Source organism: Sinohyriopsis cumingii, chromosome 2, assembly GCF_028554795.1.
Source record: "Sinohyriopsis cumingii isolate HCF-2022 chromosome 2, ASM2855479v2, whole genome shotgun sequence".
NCBI classification, from domain to species: Eukaryota; Metazoa; Mollusca; class Bivalvia; order Unionida; family Unionidae; genus Sinohyriopsis; species Sinohyriopsis cumingii.
The window spans coordinates 65,947,064-65,973,693 of record NC_142962.1 but is presented as its reverse complement, the minus strand read 5'-3'; the positions used below and the strand labels follow the sequence as shown (position 1 = coordinate 65,973,693).

General features: G+C 34.4%; 1 protein-coding gene across 3 annotated transcripts in view; it reads left to right on the top strand.

The window, feature by feature from the left end:
* Positions 1–26,630, top strand: part of LOC149805074 (alpha-mannosidase 2-like) — a 292,719-nt gene that overhangs the window by 186,539 nt on the left and 79,550 nt on the right. For all 3 annotated transcript variants that reach the window (XM_089947123.1, XM_089947128.1, XM_089947114.1), the window contains one exon: positions 20,854–20,980. The gene's annotated coding sequence lies outside the window, so the exon portion shown is untranslated. The remainder of the gene's footprint in view (positions 1–20,853; positions 20,981–26,630) is intronic.

The window sequence follows — 26,630 nt, the reverse complement described above, 5'->3', positions numbered from 1 at the left end:
GAGATTGTCTCATAAATATAGATATTTCTTTTTGGGGTTTTGTCTCAATTTCATTTGGATGGAGTTATTGCCAATTAACTTCCTGTATTTACATATGTTGCTTGTATACATTTGACCTTGAAGTAGTTGGATTTATTTAAGGCATTCAATGTATTTATTTAGAGGAGTTATGGCCCCTGAACACCCATCTTCTGTGTTTGGTTTCCCGACACAAGATCCTTGGTTACAGGCCATACAGAACAAATTATGGGCAATGGGACCCTTTGCAATGCCAATTTTTTTTCTTTCTGTTAACTGAATAAAATGATCATTGTGTTTTGGGTCTTATTTAAGTATGTGATTTGTAGCTTCAATGAAATCCATATAAATTAGTGCTGTATATAAATAGAGTGAATTTACAATAGTTTGTGAATAAATAATGCCATTTTAATATTAATTGATGAACAAATCATGAATGTTGCATAGATTTTGCAATTATGTATTTAGATAAAATAATAACCTCAGTGGTGCAGTCTTTTTACTTCCTTGTGCAGTAAACATGAATGCTGAATGAATCTTGGAGAAGCTTGCTAAAAATACTTTCCTTAATCAGGAAAATACACTGAAAACTGATCAATTTGTATGCAGCTTAAGAATCCAAAAAATAATGCAGGTAAGTCAATATTAAATTAGATAAAGAACCAAAATCACATGCAGAAATAATTTATTAGTGGTATATATTAATTCAAAAAGCTCATTTTCTTCCATCTTTTTAGCTGATACATTTTTTATTTGCACTTTTTGTTGAAGAACAATATTGTATTTCTTGTTTTATTGTCTTTTTGTATAGTTTGAACAATCCCAAACAAACTAAGAAAATGTATGAGCGTTATGAGCAGTAAAGACTAAGTGCCAGTAAAAGTCTGGATGTGGACGATTTTGCTACATTAAGCTTTATGCAGGAGTTACCTTATCATTATAGGTCCCTATTTATGCTGGTAGTGGGGGACTTAAGTCAGTGTAACTAAGGACTTACAGAGTTATGTAAACCTCACCTAGGCTAATCTGTGTTGTAGGTTTTAAAAGGTTCTATGTACCTTTTAGTTAAAGTCAATTGATAATCAGTTTATCATAAAATTTTGATATGCCACTTTCTGGTGCACAGAATTTTTACAGAGTTATTGCTTTTTTTCCATTACTGTTAAGTGTACCTCTCCATCACAGCAGATTCTTGTAAGTAGAAAAGCTTAGGAACAACTAAACTGTAACAGCTGCTTAAATTTCTGCATGAAGTCATGGTGTACAGTAACCAAAATAATGATGTTTAATCAAACTAATTCAAAGCTGAATCTCTACCTTGATCTACATGCAAGGCTTAGAGCTGTCAGCTATTTATATGTACGGCATTGGCAGTATGCATGCCAAGCTTCACATAGCTTGTGATTGTTTCCTGTCTTGTCATGTTTTACCTTTAATTATAACAGCATTCAGTTTAAAAACATGTCTTAGATAAAACCTCCTAATTATCATCATGACATTGTATATATATATATATATATATATATATATATATATATATATATATATATATATATATATATATATATATGTACATGTACATAAATGATGTCAAAAACGATAATGCGATAGAACATACTGCCTGAACTTTCACATGGATGCATTCTTCGGCTGTAAATGAAGAAACAGACTGTATAGTGACCAATTAACCCAGATGTTTTCTTTACAATAATGATACTCAGCAAAGGTCCTGTTAATGAACATGATGTTCAGAAAGGTAAATAATTTAGTTTAAGAAATTTTCACCAGCATGAACCTGATGTGTCATGTTGTATAATGGGCAGAATAACCAATTCTCATCAGTTTACACTTTTTCCTCACCGGGCCACATTGTATGCAAATTTCATTCATACTTTAAGAAAATAAATAATGGAAGATCTAAATATGCAGATATATGTAATATTTTAAAAAGTCAGTTTACTAAGCTTTGTTGTATGTAAATAAAATTTGGCATGCAGCTTTATATTTAGGAGATCTTAAATGAGCTTAATTTCCAATATTCTTCTGTATCGTTAGAAAAGTTATGGCCACAGATTGCCTATCCTTCTAACTTAACATTCAGGATAATAATGTTACTGAGGGATATATTGGATTTTGTGTTTTGGCAGAGTTATCAAGTACATTTATATCGATGTGACCTTCAGTCTAGGAAGAGTTTTTTCCTCTGAATGCCCATCTTCTCCAGTCTTTCTTTTTAAAAATAATTTCCGCTGTTAAGGGCCCTATGCAAATGTTGATGACATGGTCAGGTTTTCAGGCAGGCCATTAAAACAGTCTTTCTTTGGGCTTATCTTTGGTGAAAACCTTGTTAGTAAGAATGCACAAAAACCACTTGATATAGTTTGAATGCATATGTAGATAGCATGATTTTATTTTCATGTTTCTAAAGCAATCTTTTTTCTTTCATGGATAGTGGACACATTCAACATCAACTGTTTGGTTGGACTCCAGGGGATGTGCATAAACATCGATCTAGTTGTATCAGTTACAATTTTATTCCTGAGAAACATGAATCAAACATCATTTTGTGTAACTTTGTGTAATTTATTTTCAGATTTTACAATTTACATACCTTAAATATGCTGTTATCCATGATTTAAAAGGTATCAAGCAAGCCATTCTCCCAGTTGTAGGAAAATTTACAAGCAAGATTTAAAAATAATAAATTGATTTAACATTAAATATCTACCGTATGTACTCACTTATAAGTTGAGTCAAACTGCAAACAAGAAAGATCCTGATCTACTGTAGCATAATGCGCCTGCAGATCAGGATCTATGTTGTTTGTTTTACTGATTACTCCTGACAAACTGCACAGACCCTGATCTGCAAGCACAGTATGCAGTGACAGATCTGGGTCTGTGCAGTTTACAGTTGGACTTGTCTTATGAGCAAGTATAGATGGTAATCTCTGCCAAATACATGTACATAATATGCATGCATATTTTACATAAAATAAAGTTGAGATCAATTTCTCTCTGCCCAGTATCCAGGTAAGTTGTATCTGGTAATTTTTTGAAAATTACATCTAAAATTTCCAGCAGGAATAGTTTAGATTGCTTGTTATGATAACTGTTGGAGCTGTCATAGTTTTATCATTAGAGAAGCTTCTGCTGTGGAGTCTCCTTAGGTTCTTATCAAAATCAAAAGTGCTAAATAGCTAAATAACAAGGCTATCAATCTCCATGGAAGTCTTCCCCAGGGATAACACACAGGGGGTCCCCTTTGCTGCTTACAATGAAAGATGGGCATTTAGTAGTGTAAGGAGATTTGCTAGTAGAATCCTTGTTTACAGTACCTGATTTGTGAGCAGCTGTCTTAATCATTTGTGTATGGATGACAAGTTGGGTTTTTGTACTTTTATTAAAAATGTTTGAACTGGCAATTGAATGTTAAGAAATTAATCATGTCTTGCTCAGATGAGTTAGATTCTTAAAATCCATGAAAAAATGTGTCCTTTTGTTTAAGAATGTCTTAAGTAGTTAAAAGGAAAATTAGTTTGTTAGGAAATTGAATTGAACTAATTTTCACCTTTAATATTTATTTACTTACAGTTTAAGGATATGTATTTTTACACATTAGATATAAAAAAGCCTAAGACAAAAACTAGGTTGTTTCCTGAGGTTGAATGTTTTAAATATGTTCCCTCTATTGCTGTAAAATCAAAAATGTTTTTTTTTTAAATGTATGTGAAGAATTGTGGTTAATGCACTTTATAGAGGCAAATGTTTGTGTATTGATCCCCGTTCAGTTGTTACCATGAATCCTTCATCAACTGTGTTGAATGAAGTGACTTTTTTTTAGAAACGTAAATCTGTAATACATATATCTGTATTTAGTTTCTGATACTAGCTAGTAAGAATACTGAAGCAGCTGATTTTATTTTGAGTACTTTACTGATACCTTAATAAAGTGCTTGATTTTCTTTACTGGAAACCCAACATAGGACCTGCACCTAGCTTATGCAAAAAGAAAACAACAGGCAGGCCTCGTTTTTCAGTGATAAGAAATTACCCAGAAGCCTAACAAAATGGCAGGGGTATGATATCCTCTCATGGAAGTATGTGCTTTATTTGATTGTAGCTTTATTTATTCAGGATTGCAGGGTTTATTTGTCAGAGGGAGTTGGACTTTAATCTATCATACTTTTCCAAGTCAGAAGAAATTCAGCCTTCCCATTATGTCAAGCAATGATAGAAAAGACGGAGAGACAGAAAGATGTCTCTCAAAAAAGATTTAACTTTTTCAGTATAAGATGTATACATTCTATGATGTAATAGTTTTTTCTTATTACAATGCAGTGAAACCTATTCATAACAAACACATTTTTAGAGAATTTTGTGACATGAAAAAGCAGTGGTTTTAACAAAGTTCAGTTTTCAATATGGTCAAGATTTTGCTAATTCCTAATGATTTGAGGTTGATAATTTTGTGCAAGAGAAATCTGGCACCAACATAGTTTTAGATAATGTGATATTAGGACATATATTGGCTAGTATTTTTTCCATCACTTATATTTCCTCAATCCCTTACTTGATTCACTTGACTTTTCTACTGTATGGAATTCCTTACCAATGAGGATACGTAATTCAACTTCCCTTGCTTCTTTTAAAATATCAATAAAGAAATTTTTTCTAGACCAGCTGGAATGACATAATAAAAGCTCTGAATAGAAAACTTTATAATCATATCCATAATTGATATATCCAGATCTTATTCGATATATATATATATATATATATATATATATATATATATATATATATATATATATATATATATATATATAGTAAGTAAGACTTGTGCTGAAATGGGGGCCCCGAGTGGCCAAGTGGTCTAAAGCACTCTCCGTTATAGATCACTGCCATCTTACCTCTGTCTGCGTAGGTTTGAGTCTCGGATTCGGCTAATGTGGGTATGTGAGAAAGCTTGCCAGTAGCTTCTCGAGGGTCGGTGGTTCTTTCCGGGGTTTTCCTGGGTTCTTCCTCCACCATTAATGCTGGCCGCCATGTATAGCCTATCGTGTGCTGAAAAATGGCGTTAAACCCTACAACAACAACAACAACATTATGCTGAAATGTAGTTACCTGTGTATTGAATATTGTTCATATTTGTATGTTTCCCAGTATAGTCACACATAGTCATTCATGTTAAATATGTATGAATGAGTGTGTGACGATACCTGGTTATGTGCATGGTCTTCTGTTTGTATTTTGTGTATTTTTTTAAATATTTTTTTTATTATTTTGTTTTAAATATTTATTTATTTATTTTTTAAATATTTTTTTAACATAGCCGATTACAAAAACTGAGGACCACATGGCAGATGGGTCAGCCATGACCAAATGTGTTATCCTCATTAAAGATAGTTTATTAATATTATTATTATTATTAATATAATATCATCACATGCTCTCCTTCTTTCTTCAGTACAACCCCTGCCCCAGGATATCATGGGATCAGGAATTGTAATGGGAACAAATTTTGGTTAAAGTTTCTGATTAAGTTTTTTCATCACTTATATTTCCATAACCCCTTGTTCAGCTGACATCATATTTGAAATTTAGCAGCTTCTCTCTCCCAATTACCGCTTCTGATGCAGAATCCTGTTCCTGTTCATGAGGGCAATTTTTACAATGAAAACACATTTTGGTGAAAGGGTTTGGTTGAAAGTTTCTTTTTTACTTAATTTCAAGTCAACATTAGTGGAAGATATACACAGCAGTCATTTTTCCACTTTCAACATTGTCATCATCGTTGTTGTCGACAAGTTATTAAACGTATACTCTGTGCCTGAATGGTTTATACTGTAGTAGGCAATCTTAGTTTTGTTAAACATTTCATTTGCACTATGAAGATTTGATGAACATTCAATGACTGGATCAGGAGATATGGTTATTTAATTGTGAAAACAGTCAAGCAACTTTTTTGTGAGCTTGTGATGTCAGTGAGGAAACTATCCACCATATGCATAAGTGTCAACAATAGTACCAACAAAACTTGCTTTTTGTTTTGCAGTATTACCATTTTCTTTTACCATATATACTCACTAATAAGTTGAGTCAAACTGCAAACAACAAAGATCCTGATCATAATAGCATAATGTACCTGTATATCAGGGTCTGTGTTGTTTCTTCTACTGGTTACTTCTAACACACTGCACAGACCCAGATCTGCCAGCGCATTATGCAATAATATTGGACTTGACTTATAAGCAAGTATATAGGGTAGGTATGGTCAGACACCTGATTTTGTTTTCATTAAAATGTTTCAAAATGTTTTTTCCCCACAGACTTGCATATCAAAATCTTACTAGAATAGCCCTGAAAAGTGCAGTTTGTGTTTTTCTTAATTAGTGTTATTTTCACAAAATAGATGTGCAAACCTTATGTACAATAGTAGTACCCGGATAGAAATGTTAAAATCATTATCTTGTGTTGATTATGTACGGTGTTTCAGTTTTTTAAAAATTCATTTCATAAGAGGCTTGCATACTTAATGCATGTGTGTTTAGAAAAGGTTGATTTGTTTCTTTGCATGACTTCTGGTTGTCATTATTCTTGATGTCTAAAATGTAGATGTATTCCTAATTCAGTTTTAACAATGTAGTCTAACAACTTCACATCCCAATACAGTAGAAAGTAGATATCACTGACACTTCCTGAAATTTATGTTTCTAGTTTATTCAAAGAATTCAAAACTAATTTATACACTGACCTGATTAAGTGGACAGGATGTCAATTCTTCATGGCTTGGGGAAAGGTGTCATTTATATTACATGACTTAATAATGCACACACCTACAAAATAATCCAAAAAAATTCACACCAAGCCACTGTAGAATAATGGTGATCCACAATATGGGATTCCAACAGTGATGTCACATGGACTTGAGTCAGTGGAAACTGCGAAAGTTGTTTACAGCCTTATAAGGGAGAATATTCATGTACATTTAAATTTTCAGATATTGGATAAATCTTACAAAATAATTGAAAGGAGTTTGTAAAGGGGGACTTGAGTCTGCCTTTAAGGTTTTGGTTTAAGTTTTCATTTACATATATTTCATGGTCCCCATTATATATTTTTCATACTTTTTGGAATTAATCATTTTGAAACTAAGATATTTCATGCTTGATCACCACTTTTATGTTTAAACAGGCAGAGCTAAGACATTTTTCACACTGCTAATACTAGAAGAAAAGCTGTGCATTGTTCATGTTAATTATTATAGGGTGTCTGTGAGGGGGCAAATTTCTGGCGATCTAACAAGAATACATTAGTTGAGTCCAGAGAACCATTAATTAGATTTATGGAGACAAGCGTGTATCATATCGCCATACTACCGTGTACGGTAATGTCTTTAGAGGGAGAATTTTATTCTTAATTAAGCATTTGTTTATACAGCAGCCAGACAGACTATTAGGGACACAGTAAACTTCATTTTCATGGTAGAGTTGTCACAATTGAGAAATCGCAGAAACTCTGTTACTCAAACTACCAGGTCAAGCTGACCCCGACTTTGGCGCCTCTGAAAAAAGGCGGCAGAGATGTTTGATTCTGATTGGTTACGTTAAATAAGGGGCGTGTTTCCCACACAAAATTTTCTAGGTTTTGAAATTGCCACATCGGAAATTTTAATCAGTCTAAGTTTTTCCTGTAAGAGGAAACCCAAGAGTAGGACTCCGTGGGATTTGCAAGAAATTCCTCGTAAAAGAACTGTTGTCCAAAGGGGACTGTTGTCAAAAGGAACCGACGAACTAATTTGCCGATTAGAGGGAGGAACGTTGAAAGCAAAGGTAGTGTGACAATTCCATGTAATTTGTTGATGCCATATATAATGCTTTGCTGAATTTATTTACTTGTATTTGCATGAATCTTTTTTCTACATTCGTATAATAATTTACTTTATGAAGTATAACTGTGTTGAGTTTATGCATAGGAAGTCGTACATTAATATTCTTTAGGTAAGTTTGACGAACTGTTTGAATTTGTCATCTTGTTTGCATAAGAATTAGGTTCTAAGAATTTAATGCATTACATTAGTTAATATGATTAGGAGAATCCGTGTGAATTCGCCGAATTTAGAAGATTTCACGTATGATTAAGAGTAAGTGTGTATTGACTGAAATGATGTAGTAATTGATGTGATGTATCCCAGTTATTCGCTGTGTAAATTGAGGCTGGCTTAGAACTCCAGGCCTCACATATGGTGCATTAATGTGTACGGTCAAGGCATAATGAATTAGCCATTTGACTAACTAGGGTCATTCTAGGACATGTGGAGTCAATTGATAGTAAAATCTGATAATGAGGGAGAATAATGCAGAATCCCCTGTATCATAAATAACGGGAAATTTAGGTTGTCTCTATTTATATTTATTTAAAAGGGAGAAAATAGCTTCTGAGATGTATAATCCTGTGATGTATGATGTGACGTTATTCTGAGACGTATACTGAGAAGTATAGAGAGATGTGCAGTGGGACATACAATCCTGTGACTTAATCCTGCGACGTATTAATTTCTGAAATGTATTCTGAGAGTATCCTGAGATGCATGGTGGAAAGTATCATCCTGAGATCCAAGGTTCTGAGCAGCTACAGTGGAAGCAGAACAAACTGAGGACGAGCAGGTTATGCAGTCATACTGGACGTTGACTTCGATTGTTTACTTGATCCTATGATGAACTAAATCTATCAGTAAACAGATCAGCTGTTTTATTTAAAATCTATTTGCATTTTCTTTGTATTTCGGTGAAAGTTTAAATTTCTCAAACAGTATATTCCTGATGTAACGAATTTTCACAGTTGGTTTATGTAATTGTTTAAATTGTTTGTTTACATGTACGGGGGCTCGTGTTGGTTTGTTCTATATACCTGCTCAGATCTCTATCTACTTCACCTATAAGTTTCACCACTTATATTTATATTTACTCGAACCGGGCAATAACATCGAGGGCGGTCAACCCCTAGATAACGAAAACCAAATTTGGCGGAACACCCACCAGGGAAAACAATCCCCTCCTTTACAGTTTCTCTGTTTGCATAGTCCTGAAAAAGTAATAACATGCATTACAACCACTTTCTTGAACAGTCAGGTTGGTTCGCAGTGAGTATCTTTGTACAGAGGACTAGTAATGACTGTTCTTTTTGTATGATGGACAAAAACTTAAACATATTGGGACAACACCAACTGATGTCAATTTGGAAACACCAATATCTAGCCCTGAACCACATTGTTGGTGAATGGGAGAGCCGAGGTAGATCAATCAAACATGTTCCACATTACAAAAAAAACAATCTACAGAAGAATTTGGTTTAATATTTATATCAATCTTGATCAATATTAAATGCATTGTGCCATGGCAATTCTAACAGTGTAGAACTACAGGTATTTGCAGGTACACAGCTGCTACCAAAATGGCAAAAATTAGTTGATGAAAAAATCCATGGTGTTTTTGTCAGGTGGTGGGGTAGGCTGTTGAGGGGGTTATTGTCCAGTTTTTTCATAATCCTGGTAACCCTGAGTTGGGCCATTGAGTAAAGATGTAGAACACATTCTGAATAATTCTATTATCATTTGAGTAGAGCCTCATCCAATTTGGTGTATATTTGGAATATAATATCATCACATTCTTGTTTATCACATCATGCTTTTGGGTTATATCTGTGCATGAGGCCATTGGGTCCAAAATTAAAATACTTGTTGTTTTTGCCCCCCCCCCCCCCCCCCAGTATTATAAGCATTATCATAGTTTCACCTGTAACATTCCTGCCCTTTGGTCATGCCTCATGTTGAGGCCACTGAGTGCATGGGGTTTTGCTGTTTGACATATGAAAAGCTGAAGGGGGGGGGGGGCATGTGTTTATTTAAACAGTTCTTGTTCATTTCCTATCTTAGAGGTTGCAGATTAGTGTGTGAAAGGGATATTTTGTTGTGCTGTATCCGATTAGACTGCTGTCTATAACTCCCAAACATACCATTAAGGCAAATTACTGTATATTTCTTTAAACTTAGGGCATGTAGCATTAATACAAACCAAATACCTGGTATCGTAATGTTTCATACCGTTTATTTATGTAAACTATCAATGCCGAAAACTAGTTAATTTTTGTGTTTGATGTTTTTTGTACAGATCTTTGTATGAATTTATATTAAGATTTTCGTATGCTTAAAATTTATCTGAAAATTATTATTACATGTAATAATGTTGTCCATAAATATTTGTAAAGTACCCCAAACATAATTAAAAACAAGTGTATAAATATCTAAATTACCATAAATATATTCCTAGTTACCAAGCTTTTGAAAACTACCAGTATAAAACTTAAGGAGGTGTGTGGCTGAGTGGTTAGAATGCCAGACTTGGGACCAAATGTATTCAGGTTTGAATCCTTCTATTGGCTCAGACTGGGTTGGATACATTGGTGTGTTCTGGGCAAGACAATTTACCCCAGTTGCCTCAGTACTAAATAATTGTAACCTGCTTGTGCTGCTGTGCCATAAAATACCAAACCAAAACTTGAAAGAGTGGAATAATCATTTTTTTTGGTTTGGTCTAAAGGTATATGCTTCCAGCTTCATGGCAAACAAATATTTCTTTCAAGTTTTGTAAAAGCAAAGATATTATATTTCTTATTGAATTGGTGACTTTGTGTGGGTTTCTTGATGCAGCAGGATAGCTGAAATAGCCCAGTTTACTTATTATGGCAGGTGAGAATGAAATTTGTCTTCATTGAGATATGTCAGTTCAGCAGTGTCATGAAGTATGCAGTCACAGACACCATGTAAGAGACAGTTCATGACTTGTAATTACTTTACAGTAGCAAGCACAACCAGCAAGTACTGTATATCTGGATTTAAAATGGGTTGTAGTCAGACCAGTGTATGACCTACCTACCTACCTAGCTACCTACCTAGCTACCTACCTACGTACAGACAGACAAACTGATTGCTCAGTCCTTCATGGAGACTGATCTAATGGACTTGGGTATAAATATTTTAATACATAGTTCATTAGAAAGCAAGGAGATCTGGCCATAGCCATTTGTATAAAACTGTATATACTCTTTTACAAGCTCTTGTTTGATTATCACAACAGATAATGGTTCAGGAATGTAAGATATCTGTTGAATAACGTATTAAAATCATTCATTAAGCAAACATATTATAGACCTATGCCTGCCCACGAACTTCATATTAAGAATAATAGGTTTGTAATAGTCCTAATTTGTGTAGTTCAAAAGTCAGATCTATATGGTAGATGTGTGCTGATAAGTAAAATGAAGTCAGATCTATATGGTAGATGTGTGCTGATTAGCAAAATGAAGTCAGGTCTATATGGTAGATATGTGCTGACAAGTACATGTAAAATGAAGTCAGATCTATATGGTAGATATGTGCTGATAAGTAAAATGAAGTCAGATCTACATGTACATGGTAGATATTTGCTGATAAGTAAAATGAAGTCAGATCTATAGGGTAGATGTGTGCTGATGAGTAAAATGAAGTCAGATCTATATGGTAGATATGTGCTGATAAGTAAAATGAAGTCAGGTCTATATGGTAGATGTGTGCTGATTAGTAAAACGAAGTCAGGTCTATATGGTAGAATTGTGCTGATAAGTAAAATGAAGTCAGGTATATATGGTAGATGTGTGCTGATAAGTAAAATGAGGTCAGATCTATATGGTAAATGTGTGCTGATAAGTAAAATGAAGTCAGATCTATATGGTAGATGTGTGCTGATTAGCAAAATGAAGTCAGGTCTATATGGTAGATATGTGCTGACAAGTACATGTAAAATGAAGTCAGATCTATATGGTAGATATGTGCTGATAAGTAAAATGAAGTCAGATCTACATGTACATGGTAGATATTTGCTGATAAGTAAAATGAAGTCAGATCTATAGGGTAGATGTGTGCTGATGAGTAAAATGAAGTCAGATCTATATGGTAGATATGTGCTGATAAGTAAAATGAAGTCAGGTCTATATGGTAGATGTGTGCTGATTAGTAAAACGAAGTCAGGTCTATATGGTAGAATTGTGCTGATAAGTAAAATGAAGTCAGGTATATATGGTAGATGTGTGCTGATAAGTAAAATGAGGTCAGATCTATATGGTAAATGTGTGCTGATAAGTAAAATGAAGTCAGATCTATATGGTAGATGTGTGCTGATTAGCAAAATGAAGTCAGGTCTATATGGTAGATATGTGCTGATAAGTACATGTAAAATGAAGTCAGATCTATATGGTAGAACTGTGCTGATAAGTAAAATGAAGTCAGATCTATATGGTAGATGTGTGCTGATTAGTAAAATGAAGTCAGATGTACATGGTAGATGTTTGCTGATTAGTAAAGTGAAGTCAGATCTATATGGTAGATGTGTGCTGATTAGTAAAATGAAGTCAGATCTATATGGTAGATGTGTGCTGATTAGTAAAATGAAGTCAGATCTATACACCATTAATACTGGCTGCCATGTATAGCCTATCATGTGCTGAAAAGTGGTGTTAAACCCTACAACAACAACAACAAAAATCAGATCTATATGGTAGATATGTGCTGTAAAATGAAGTCAGATTTATATGGTATATGTGTGCTGATTAGTAAAATGAAGTCAGAACTTTATGGTAGATATGTGCTGATAAGCAAAATGAAGTCAGATCTATATGGTAGATATGTGCTGATAAGTAAAGTGAAGTCAGATCTATATGGTAGATGTGTGCTGATTAGTAAAATGAAGTCAGATCTATAAGGTAGATGTGTGCTGTAAAATGAAGGGACTTAATTTTATGACTAATCCTGATAACCGGTGAAGAGACTCACAGAAGAAATACATGGTTCTTACTGCAGTAACAGTCATCTCTCATAAATGTTTTCTTTCTCTACTTAATCATTTAAGAACATGTGAATGTTTCCATCCAGTCTGGTAGTGCCTATGGCTGCTTTTATATAAATTGCTGTGTGAATTATTTTTAGCTCTATGGCTGGAAGACCTCATGAATAAATCAACTGTCTTTGGCTGTCTGTCATCTGTTCATTAGCAGTTGTTTGTTAACAATACTCCTCTTGAACTACTTGGGAGAAAGACTGGACATCGGCATACAGGTTCTTCACCAGGTCTAGTAGGTCCTTAAAGAAAATGATGTACCTCATATGTCTAATAAGGTTGACATAGTGGCCATCTTTAAAAAATATAGGTGTTGCTGCTTCTGAATGGATGGTTACGTCAACAAGTGATTTTCAAAGAATTTTATTATTTGTAGATGATTTTGAATGCAAAAAGTATTGATCTGACATTCATCATGGTCACTGTGGCAACCATATTGAAAATTATTACTGCTTTCCCTAGCTGGCTGCCATATTGACATGGGGTGTTCACCAAAATGAATTTCTGTGATTTGTAGATGATCCTAAATGGAAATGGTGCCAATATGACATCCAACATGGCTATCATGGTAGTGATATTTAAAATCTTGTCATACAGTAGCTTGACTAATCCTAAATAGATGGGCATATCAGCATGATGTTTCCATTACACGACTTTATGTAACTATTTGGTAGTAAGTGAAAATGGTACTGATTTGATACCCAGCATGGCCACCATGTAGGTCATGTTCAAAATCTTGTTGCTGTTACTCCTAAATAGATGGGAATATATTTGTGAGTTTATACAAAATGACATTTTATTATTTGTTAATGATCCTATTTGAAAATGGAGCTGATATTCCACATGGTGGCCATAATGAAAATCTATTGTTACTTTTCTGAAACTAAATTTCATATTGACAAAGGCTTTTCACTTAAAGATTTCATATGATTTGTTGATGGTCTTATATGGAAATGGTACTGATCTATGATCAACATGGCTGTCATGGCAGCCATATTGAAAGTCAAGTCCCTGACCTATACAACAGCCCACAGATTCTCCATCGTTACACTTGACTCATCTCAAATGATCTCTGCAAAAAAAAGTTTTTGACCAAGTTGTCAAGTGCATCATTCATTCAAAGAGAAGTTTAACATCTGAAGTCTGTGATCCTAAATCAAGAATCTTTTGATTGGTGCAGCAGAAAACATGTCAAGCACTGCGGCTAAGTTTCTTCTCATCCTTTTCGAAGAGAAACAGTGATTGGTTTTTTTTATTAAGATCTGTTGAGCAGCCCTTTCCAACACACTTAAATTTTCAAACTGTTTGGCTGTTGGGTCAGATTCTCACTTAGCAGAGCCTTTTGGGTATATTTTGACAGATTTTGAGATGACTTCATTGATCTTTTGTTCAGGATATCAGGTTCAAGGTCTAAGCCCCTGAGAGATATTTCTGTATTGCACATGTGCACATGATGACTCAAGCACATAAGAAAACATTTTGTTACCAAATTTAAATGTTTGAGTCTCACAAAAATATCAAGGAATATCTTAGTACTTGGCAATCAAAAAGATTAAAGGAAGGAAGAAACCGACTTCCCATGAATTCTTTCACATTCTTTTCAGTGTAGATGTGAGGTAATTAACCCTTTACTGTACAACCCCAACCTTTTCTTATCATACTCTTTGCTGCATATCCTGCTTTTTGGTCTGATTTTTGTGAATTAAGCAATTCAACCACCAAACATATGTGTAGTAAAGAGTTAAGAAGTGAAGGAAATGGAATACACTCTAGTGAAACATTCTGCTGACCAAGAATAGGGACTGCTCTGGTTGCCTTGTGGTTAGAGTGTCCGCCTTGGACGCTGGAGGTCGTGGGTTTGATCCCTGGCCAAGTCATACCAAAAACTTATAAAAATGTACTAACAGCTACCTTGGTTGGCACTCAGCATTAAGAGGTTAGTGTTAGGACTGGTCGGCCAGGTGTCAGGATAATGTGACTGGGTGGGACATCATGCTAAATGTCTGCGGCATGATGCCCTAGTGCTAGACATCACTATGAACTGCTACACTGCAGACATCGTAGCGATATGACTGAAAAATTGTTAAAGTTACATTAGGAATCCAAATCACACACACACACACACACACACACACACACACACACACCCCAACAATAGGCAATCACTCTGCATGCATATGTGCATGTTTGGACCATAAAGCAAACCCCATTACTGCAGAGGTGTAATGCAAGTAGCTATAAGCCATTTATTTCTACATAATCCAGTTCCTTCAACTTTTGTAGACTAATAGTTTTATTTCCATATACTGTAATGTGTCTTAACAAGGGATTCAGTAGTTTGTGCAATTTCTTTTTCTTTAAATTTTACCATATATACTTGCATGGTGGTCAATATTTTAGTATTAAACTGGATTGTGTAGATTGGCGTTTTCCTATTAACCAGACATGCTAAAAAAATATTTAAACTTTTAAGCCAAGCATATAAAAGTCTAACACATGACTAATATACCAGTACAGTTTGGACTGAAGATGAGAGAGTATCAGATTTAAATATGCTGTTACTTTAAAAAATTGAGGCCAAATATTAGAAAAATCTCAACTTTCAAGCCAGTGTACACAGTAATTGACCTACAGCTAGAGCATCTCTATAAATAGTACAAGCATGTTTTATCCTGTCAGATTTCATAGTAAAATGTACACGTATCTAGACTTATAAAAGTATCATAAACAAGTCACCATTGTTGCATATTTAAAAAGGATTGGCAGCAGGTGATGTTAGTACAGTACATAAATAGATTTGCTTGAGTACATTGATGGTAGTTGTTGTCATAGATATTTATCCAAGCTTGGAATGAGATTCTGTCATACAAGTGAAGAATTGTGTCATTTTGTGGCATGCAAATGAAGGTGAATGGTAGTGTGACATACAAGTGAAGATGTATCCTAGTGTAACATACAAGTAAAGATGTATTTTCATTTGACATACATGAAGATTATCTTCATGTGACATGTATATGTGAAGATGTCTCCTAGTGTGACATACAAGTGAAGATGTATCTTCATTTGACATAAAAGTGAATATGTATCCCAGTGTGACGTACAAGTAAAGATGTATCTTCATTTGACATACAAGTGAAGATAATCTTCATGTGGCATGTATAAGGGAAGATGTCTCCTAGTGTGACGTAAAAGTGAATATGTATCCCAGTGTGACGTACAAGTAAAGATGTATCTTCATTTGACATACAAGTGAAGATAATCTTCATGTGGCATGTATAAGGGAAGATGTATCCTAGTGTGACATGCAAGTGAAGATGTATTGTCATTTGATGTGTCCTAGTATTACATAAAAGTAGAGATGTATCTTTATGTCTATTTAAACATTCCATGCAGTAATAATTAAGTGGGAACACTTGAAATTTTTACTGATGCTTGTCATTGTGCCCAAACTATTGATCAGTTTCAGTCCTGTATTTGTTGTGTGGATAATGAATGATACAAAAATGTATTGACTAATGTTAGAACCCATTTTTACGAGGTCTGGTCAGTGAGAAGAGATACCAGACCTCTTCCAGTTAGACCCCAACTTTGTGATGTCTGTATCTCATCAGTGTGAAGACACCAAACCTCATCCAGTTAGACCCCAATTTTGTGATGTCTGTATCTCATCAGTGTGAAGACACCAAACCTCATCCAGTTAGACCCCAATTTTGTGATGTCTGTATCTCATCAGTGTGAAGACACCAAACCTCATCCAGTTAGACCCCAGTTTTGTGAGGTCTGCATCTCATCAATGTGAAGATCCCAAACATCGTCAGTTAGAGGAGATACCAAAACTCTAGTCTAGTAGAACTGTGAAGCTGGATTTTCAATCATGAATCTCGTTATCTGCAGCAATTTTAAAAATTGTTAGTTACCTTTCAGAACAGACATTCATTTTATGCAAAATAATCAGATTATGTTGTCTATTTTGGCAGGTGGCAGCCATTACTAAAACTAGATCAACTGTTATGTGCTGAATTGAATTTTATCAAATTTAACAGAAAGCATATGTACTTTATTTGTTTGGATTTAATGACACATCACCACAAATTGGTCAATTAAGAGTAAAGATTGAAGAATGTAAAATGGACAGAAAGCATTTTGGAGAATGTTTGTACAAATAATGTCAATCTGCTATCTGATATGGCCACAGTGTGATAACAGTAATAATAATAATAATAATAATGAGAACTTAGTACACTGCTTAATCTTTACAAGCGGTAGGCATTTTACATTATCACATAACAGAAGGCTATATGAGGGGAAATTACAGGGGTCGTTTTAAAGCAAGTTAGAAATTTTTTTGACTGCAATTTTATAGTGGACTCTCAGAAAGTAAAAAAATGTTTAAATAGAAGTTTATTAAGCATTTTAACCAACTTGCAATTACAATACCATAATCTTGTTTCTCCTGTCTGTTACAATTCATTACAATATATAGTTTCTGCTCTTTTCAAGTCATGGCCAAAATACACTGCATGTATCTCTCCATTCAAATATACACACTTGCAGTTATGAATACAATGGGTATGTGTAGGATAATTTTTATTCACATATAAAACTTGTTTATTATAAACATATAATTTTCAACTCGAAATAAAATACTGCTTAAAACCAATGTTAAATGCATACTGAGAAGTAGAGGACATAATTTAAATAAGAGAACACACACACACACACACACAGATATGATGGGGGTCAGTATTACCCTTTGAATGCTGTTTTTTTTTAAAAATGGATGTCTATAGGTAGATTGGCCATGGTGCAGAATGTAACAATTTAATTAATTAGATAAACAAATAAAATTTTACAAGACCAATTCTATGATACACTTTTACTAGAAAAATAAATTAAAGTTCTAAAAATGCAATTAGCAGTTCCATTTATAAAAATACTGCAAATTTCAACATGAAATCGACTGAGCATTTCGAACTTAATTGTCCAGCATATCTGAATAACCAGATCTGGTTGCAGGTCACTCATCAGATTCATCTCTCTAGGTTGGGGTCAACTGAATCCCTCTGGCTTCCTCACACATTGCTGCCTATAATGGCTTCTCTCTGCTTCCAGCTTCTTACAGGTCATTCACTGTTATTCCAGTTGTCTCTCTTACATTTAGCCATGGAAGCTCCTTCCTTTTAAAAATTTATCAAACAACATTTCCTTTAGCTTACTTTGTTATTGCTAACTAACAATTCATCAGCATAAAGCATCACACAAACCTAATAATAATAATCAATGCTTAGCATACATCATTCATATATAATTTAAGACAAATCAATTCAAACATTTATTTTAAGACTTTTGACAGAGAAATATTATGTATGACATTAAGGCACAGTACCTTGCTTTGAAGTTCGCTCTCTGTTCCTTTAGTTGGATGGACTCATTACACGGCTGGTTAAGTGTTTCTCAAAGACTGTCAGCTACATTTTCCTTGGACAAGCTTTATGAGGGAGTACTCCTTTTCCCTAGAGCCAAGATCCTTTTCACTTCATGCAAAAACTTAGGATGCTAGTTCTGCTGAGTAAGCCCTTATTAAAACACAAGACTTCACCTGGGAAACATCACCCCAGACCATTAGCTTACCCAATCAGAATTTATTTTTATTTAACTGCCATTATTAATACATGCCTCTCCAGAGTTTGAAAAAATTATTTTATATTTTCTCCTGCTTCCGTTCATGTATTGATCACTGCAGAATTTCAGCTTATGACAAATGCTTCAGCAAGTACAGACTGTTTCTACAACACTTCAAACCATGTCATTTTGATAAAAGAAACCAAAGCTTTACCTCTTGACCAGTTTTGCCTTACACAGTTATTAAATAAAATCAAATAAAATACAGTATTCTTACAAATGCCATGGATTTGACTCAGTGCAAAATCACATACATTGACTTAAAAAATTGCCACAAAGAATAAGAGAAATAAACACCATGAAACATCATTATGGCACAAGAAACCTTTAAATGACTTATCAAAAACCACTCTCAAGAACTTGACCCAATTTGACAGAAAGCATCCTGGCATGATGGGTTTTGAAACTTTATAAATATGATGCCAGTGTGCCAACAGATATGACTACAGTTACTGAAAATAGAAAGAAAAAAAATTAAGTGACCTACCAAAACTTATAAACAGAATTTAACTATTTAACAGCATCGTGGGACAAAGGGCCTTTCAGATTGGTTCAAATAATGCTAATCTGCTGTCAGATGTGGTGTCATTTCAAGAGAAGAACTTCAAATGTCTTCTTTTCAACACTCTGGACAGAATTTGGCAGGAAAACATTCTAGCATGTAGGCCTTCTCCAGTTGGCACAATGATGCCATTTTGCCATCAAATATGCCTGCTGATAAGAACTACCCTCAAAAACTTTTTTAATGATGTCTCAGAAAACTGCTGAAAAGACTTTGACTGAATCACAGAAAGCATTCTTGCATAAAGGCCTTTCATGTTTGTATGAATGATTCTATGATCAAATATGACCACTGTTGCTGTAAATATAAAGTCTTGAAAATGTCTTTTTCTTAAAAGACCTTGAACATATTGACTGATTTGTACAGAAAGCATGACATGGATGCCTTTTAGAGTTGTACAAATGGTGCCATTTTGCCTTCCAGTATAGATGCAATTTCAGATACTAATTTGCTTTAAAAGACTTCGTCTTAATAAGTACTGTCTTGAATTTAATGAAAGTTCGACTCAAAACATCCAAGCATAGATGCTTTTTAAATTTCAACAATAATGCCAACATGCTGTCAAATATGGCTTCTCAAAAACAGAAATAAACCAAATTTGACAGAAAATATCCTCAGGTCTGGAGCTCTTTAATTTTTTGACAAATGATGCTGACCTGCCATCAAATATTTACACACTATATAAAACTTTCTAATGACTTCACAAAAACATTGAAAAGAATTTAATGAAATGTACAGAATGTGCTTAGGCATGGAGACCTTTAATGTTTGTGCTTATGATGCCTATATGTCATCCAATGTAAGACTGGTTACTAGAAAATCTTTTTGAATGTCTGCCAGGTGAATAATCTCAGTTCCACATAGTCCTCATGTTTTATGTACTTTTCAGATGTTTGGGACATGCATTCTGCAAAATTTGATCTATCAAGGAAAAAAACTCAGTTCAAGTATTATTTGGTATGAGACATTATAGTTTGGAATATACTGAGTCATGTTATGGAAGATTTTCACTTAATGTTCATGGATGTTTTCTTCTTTGTTGTTTAGTTGAGTCTTGAATTCTATTTCATCAGTTAGGAATCAGTAAAATTACATACAAGGAGTATGAATATTGCTTTTAAAAGAAATATTGTACACACTGCTGATGAAAACTCAGTGGACATTTACATTTCATTAAGATTGTCACCACTTTAAACTTGATTGTGTTGATGGAACATGAATGCACATGAGAAACAGACCTAAATACTAAACTTTACCAAGGAGTGATGGATGACAGAATTTGACATACATTTTGTTTGTAGCTGGAAGGACAAAACTGAATCTCAGGGATTTACACAGTTAACTTTGAGGAAACTGTCCAGTCATTCAGATTTTCAAAAATTACTTAATGTAATATAAACAAATGCTGACCGAGAACAATTGAAACGTGACCAGCTGTTGGACTATTAGTTTTCTGAAAACTACTAGTCTGACATGAAATATTCTTGCCTTGGACTAGTGGATTATCACCAGTTTTGAGCCCTGGATAAGCAGATAAACAGTAACAGTCTTTCTTTTTATCACATATATAGTGGGGCATGCAAGTGTTTTCAGGTAATATTTGCCTTTTTTATAACTAATTATTAGGCACTATATTAGGTAATCATTTTTTTTCTTCCAGGACAAGGAAGGGTCATTTCTTGAATCAGTGCCCAAGAAATACAGAATGAATTGTTATTCCTCATCGGTTGCCATGTAAGAACGAGGACTAGCTGCATGGAGATGGACTTGCAGAGATCAGGATTAGGGTAACCAACTTGAGAAACTTCATTTCTATTTCAAAAGTAAATTTTTGATATATCTACCATCAGACCTTGCTCCCTGGTAAATCAGGTCACAGAACCTTGCACATTAAATTTACAAGTGGACTTGTGACAAAAAATGCTTGACATAGAATTTTTTACATGTTTTATAAAATATAAAAAGCTTTACAAATTACAATAGTAGTTTAAATTTCTCTACCAAAATTTCTTGTTTCATTATGATGTAGTTTTTGCATTTTAAACGTTTTTGATGAGTTGAAGGGTGGCTTGTTTGTTTAATCTTCCTGCTTAAGAAGAATGTAGACAAATAAGATCTAGTAATTTTGTTGTTAGATTTTGGTGTAAACATCAGCTTAATTTCTGGTTAGATTTTTTCTTTTTTATTGAATACATGCAAATCCTGACCTTTTTGAGGCCTGAATAAAATTTTGTGTGATTCAGTGTATTTGAGCCAACATTCTGCAAGCAAACAAGATTCTGCTCTATAATAGAATTGTTTCCATTTGTATAATATTTTGAATCACTTGCAGGGAATTATTGCCAATCATTTCATCCTATCAGGGTGATAATGGGATAAACAGATGTATTAAAAGAGACCATTAGTAATATCGGGCAAAAGCTAGGTAAAGGCCATTTGTAAGGCATAAGGAAAGTTTAACTTTGCTATCTGAAAGTAGTACATGTAAAGGAAAGGGCTTAATTGTTGCAGTGCTAGCAACATTTACTTAATGCAATTAGCCATCTGCGTGTTATAGATAAGGGAAAAGAGGAGCACGCTTCAGTTACTGGATATTATAGATAACCATACCACTACAGCACACCTTGCATGGCAGGCCTGGCTCTTACAGCAATTATGCCAGATGGTTCCATACAGAGAGATTCACATAAATGTATTTCATGTCTCAAAGCAATTACTCAGATATTCTGGCCCCATTACAAATATAAACCCTGCCACCCACACCCACTCCCACCCCCATCCACTTGAAGAAGTTGGCAGAGCCCTATGGTAAACACATGCATATATCAGCAGTTTGGTTTCTGCTAGATGACTTTACTGGGAATTGATCATTTCATTTTCATTTCATTTCTCCCAATAACCTGGCTGGGTGTACAGGTGCCACTGATGACTTTGCTACAATCTCTCTCGATTTTGTCCTGTTCTCCACTGCTCTTTTGGACTTTGCAAAATCCATGCCTGTCCACTCTTTGATATTTCCCTATCTCTTCTTCTGTCTGCCTTGTTTTCTCCTTCCTTCAACTGCCCAGTCGGATTGTCTTTGACAGGCCAGATGAGTGTGAGTCGTGACCATACTGTCTTAGATTGCATTTCTTTATGGTGGTGAGCAGATCTTTTTATGGTCTAATTCGAATACACACCTCATTAGAGATGCGTTATTAGTATGAGATTTTCAGGATAATTCGATAATATCTCACCTTAGAAGCATGGATTTTTCTCTCTAGTTCTGCTGTCAAGCTCTGTGTCTCACATGCATGCAGGAATGTACACAAGATGAGGGAGCATATAAGCTTGATCTTGGACTTAAGCATAATGTCACTGTCCTTCCAAATATGCATCATCCTAGCCAGTGCAGTTGTTGTCTGCACAATCCTGGAAAGAACAGGTTTTCATCAGAGTTTATAGCATCTAGATACTTATAGCTTGTGCCCATCTTCTGTTTTATTCACCCTTATTTCCTTTTGGATTCCACTTGGGTTGTTTGTCATTAGCTTGGACTTTTCATTGCTGATCTCCATCCATACCTTAGTGGACCTTGGTTGAGACAGTTCACTATGGTTTCCAGTTCCTTTTCATATGCCAAGCAATTTAAATCATCAGCGAAATGCAAGTTGGTGATTGTTCTGCCGCCAACACTGATACTGTGCTCATGGTCTTCCAAGGAATTGGACATGAGCCTTTCCAGGTAGATGTTGAAGAGGGTGGGTGAGAGGAGGCTGATTCTGACTGTGGTTCTGAATCAATCTCCTATTGACAAGAACTGTGCTAGTTGCCTTGTGTTACAGGTTTTTTAAGGTGCTAATTACTTTGCACTTATGTTGTATATCCACATGGTGCATGCCATACCCTCTCCAACACCTTGGAGTCAGTGAAGACATGATAGAGGTCCTGATGATACTGCAGATAATTTGCACAGAGGATTTTAAGATTGAATATCTGTTCTATAGTGCTACATCCTACTCTGAAACAATGCCAGTTCTTCAGCAATGATGTGCTGTGCTTGAGGTTTCATTCTGTTGAGGATGATCTTTAGCACAAGTTTGCTTGGGTGACTGATAGGGCTGATTGTTTGGTAGTTCTGGCACAGCTGCAGATTCCCTTTTTTAAGGAAGAGTGATGATTAGAGACTGTGTTCATTGAGTGGGCCATTCTTTAAATTGCTGAATAGAATTTCACAAAACTGGACAGAGAGCATCCAGTTAATATGTGCTTTCCTGTTTATATAAAAATTATACCAATTTGCCATCAAATACATTGCTACCATAACTAAAAATGGACATTCATTTAAACAACTTCTTGCAAATATCTGGTCATGTGTCCATGGCCTTAACCATTGAGCCACTGCAGCTTCCTTGTGTGAACCTCAGTGGTTCCATGTTATGACTCCAAGTGTGGGCACTAATGGGTATGAAGGTTGAAATCTCCTGGACTTGACAAAAGCTAGTTGTATGATTGCCCCTTACACCACTTGGTTTGTGTCATGGTGTGTGTGCACATGATAATTTTAAAACAATATATGTGAAGCATAGGCCTGAATCCCCCACCCAGAAGAAAGATATTAGCAAGAACCAACCTTTATTACTTTCCTCAGAGACTATATTTAGCAACCCGATCAAATTAAACTTCACTTCACTTTACCAGAAATGCCCATTAATTAGGTGCTGTGTATTTTTGAGATAATACATCAGCCTGTTGTAAATCAATAATTAATTTTTAAAACAATTGAATGAATAAAATATTGTTTTTGGGTGAAATTCTGCAGTATAATTTTCTGAAATAAAATACTGTTTCATAATAACTGATATGAAAGGAAACCAGTTAATCATGGAATGGAAAATACTAATACAAATGCAGCACCAAAAAAAAAACCAGAATGAAAAATTACACATTTAATATTTAGAGACATCAGAGTTTTCTTTCCTGTCACAGATTGTTACATCTCCTTTGAATGTTTTTATATCTAGTTTCACAAATTTATTATCACCACATGAATTTTTGGGAAAAAAATATCTGGCAAGGGCCATTAGAACTTCAAGATCTCTGATATACTAGTATAATAACTGGACTGTTTGACATCACTGAAATGTTGATGAGCTGCAGTTTTACATTTGCTTTTTCTTGGATCATTTTTCATCTGGTTGAAACCCCCCCCCCCGACATAAAAACATTCACAGCCATCAGCAATGGCAGTCTCTTGACAACAAGGAACTTGCAGCATTTTGTAATGATAAATTGCATCTTTCATTGCCAAATTTGTTTACTGTAGTGTATTGACTGTAATTCTACACACAGCAATAAAAGGGATATTTGACAAGTTTCCAATATTTTGTTATAAGTGATTGGTTTTTTGATCTTGTCGTTAAGTTTAATGATGATCAATAAACAAAATAATATTGTATAAAATTATCTGAAGATTCACATTCTGCATGCTGTGCACTTGTAGATACATGTATATATACATATATGTGTATGTAATGACTGTGATATAAAAATGTAATACGCAGAGAACACATTCACTATCCAGCCACTGTTACGGTACTCTCTGACTGATTTCAAAGCCAACTTGGACAACTTGAAACATGGGCATATATCATTAACTCTTGTATGGGTTCATTAATAATGAATGAAATCCATACATACTGATGATGTAATCTAGCATCTAATTGGCTGACCTTGTTTCCATCATGGTGACCATATTTCCGATCCAATTTTGATCAACCTTGGAAAATATTCTTCTAATATCAAGATCTCGTATTTAGTAATGAGTGAGATAGAGACATACTAATAAGGTGATCTTGCATATGATTGGCTGAGCTAGTTACCGCCCTGGAATAGATGTGTGGTCCAATTTTTACCAAACTAGGAATATATGTATATAATCAAGCTCATGGCAGTTTCAACAATGAACACAATTCATGCATATTATTGATGTAATCTTGCGTCAGATTGGCTAAGTTTATTACCACTCTGTGAGCCATAATTCTGATTCTGTTTTATCTGTTATTGTCAAGATATACAGTAGATTTTATTATGAGCAAGATCTATGCATAATAATGAGATAATCTTGCATATGATTGGCTGAGCTTGCCACTTGAGAGAGTATTTATGAACCAGGTTTAATCAGAGTTAGTCATTAGGCTAATATCATCAAGATGTCTGATGGTTTTTATTGTGAACAAAACACAGATATATATATATATATATATATATATATATATATATATATATATATATATATATATATATATATATATATATATGCAGCAGTCATGTTCACAACACAAACCGTCAGAATCTTATATATATATATGGTGGTCTGACATCTGATATGGAGAGTTGTTTACCACTCTAGAGAATTTATTATTTATACAATTTTGATCAAACTTTGTAAACAGGCCTGTGTCATCTAGATCCTGGGTAATATGTGAGAAATTCATGCACGTTACTTAATGTGACTTTGTATCTGAATGGATGAAATAGTCAACAATCTAGCAACTACATATATGAACAGATTTTGATCAAACCTGTTAAATAGTCTTATATTAACAAGATGTTGGATGACTTTGATTAGGACTATGATCCATGCATATTAGTGATATAATCTTGTTCCTTATTCGTTGAGCTAGTTACTGCTCAAGAGAACGTGCAAATTCCAGTTTCAGTCTTCTCCACCTTAAGCTTTTACTAACATCGTAGACGGATTGTAAAATAGTGACATCATTACAATTTAATGATATACCTTGCATGTCATTGGCTGAGGTTGGTACTTCTCAAGATCTAGAAACTATATTTCTCATCCAGTTTCTATATAACTCAGTAAATGTGTTTACATCATGAAGATCTTGATTGACTTCATTAACAAGACCTTGAGATTTTGCATTTTAATTATGGCATTATCTTTAGAACAGATCTTTATCAGGATATAGTAAAATAGGTAAAATGAACATGATGTAAAATTTGGGAGATAGTTTACCTGGATTGTTTTCTTACAATATTGCATGCACCTGTTTAGCATAATGGTCAACTGTTATGTAAGCCAGGTGAACAATATCAGACACACTTGGGCCACTTGTTTCTATTTGGAATAAATATAGCAGTTAGATATAACATGTCAAAAGCAATTGATGTATAGACTATAGTATTCTAACACCATCCTGTTTGTTTGTATACCCCTGACAATTTTAAAAACACAAGGCATCAAGGATACAAAAAAAGACACAAATCTTGGTCATTTCATTCGTTGATTTATAAGTTCTGACATGATTGTTGCCAGAAGGTCCCAAACACTGTCAGCTTGTTGGCATTTTGAATCAAAAGGGAGTTCCTGTAGTAACACAACAGCCATATTTGCTTGGGCCTGTTTTCAAGCAACAGATGTTATGTTGCTTGCCGTCTTTG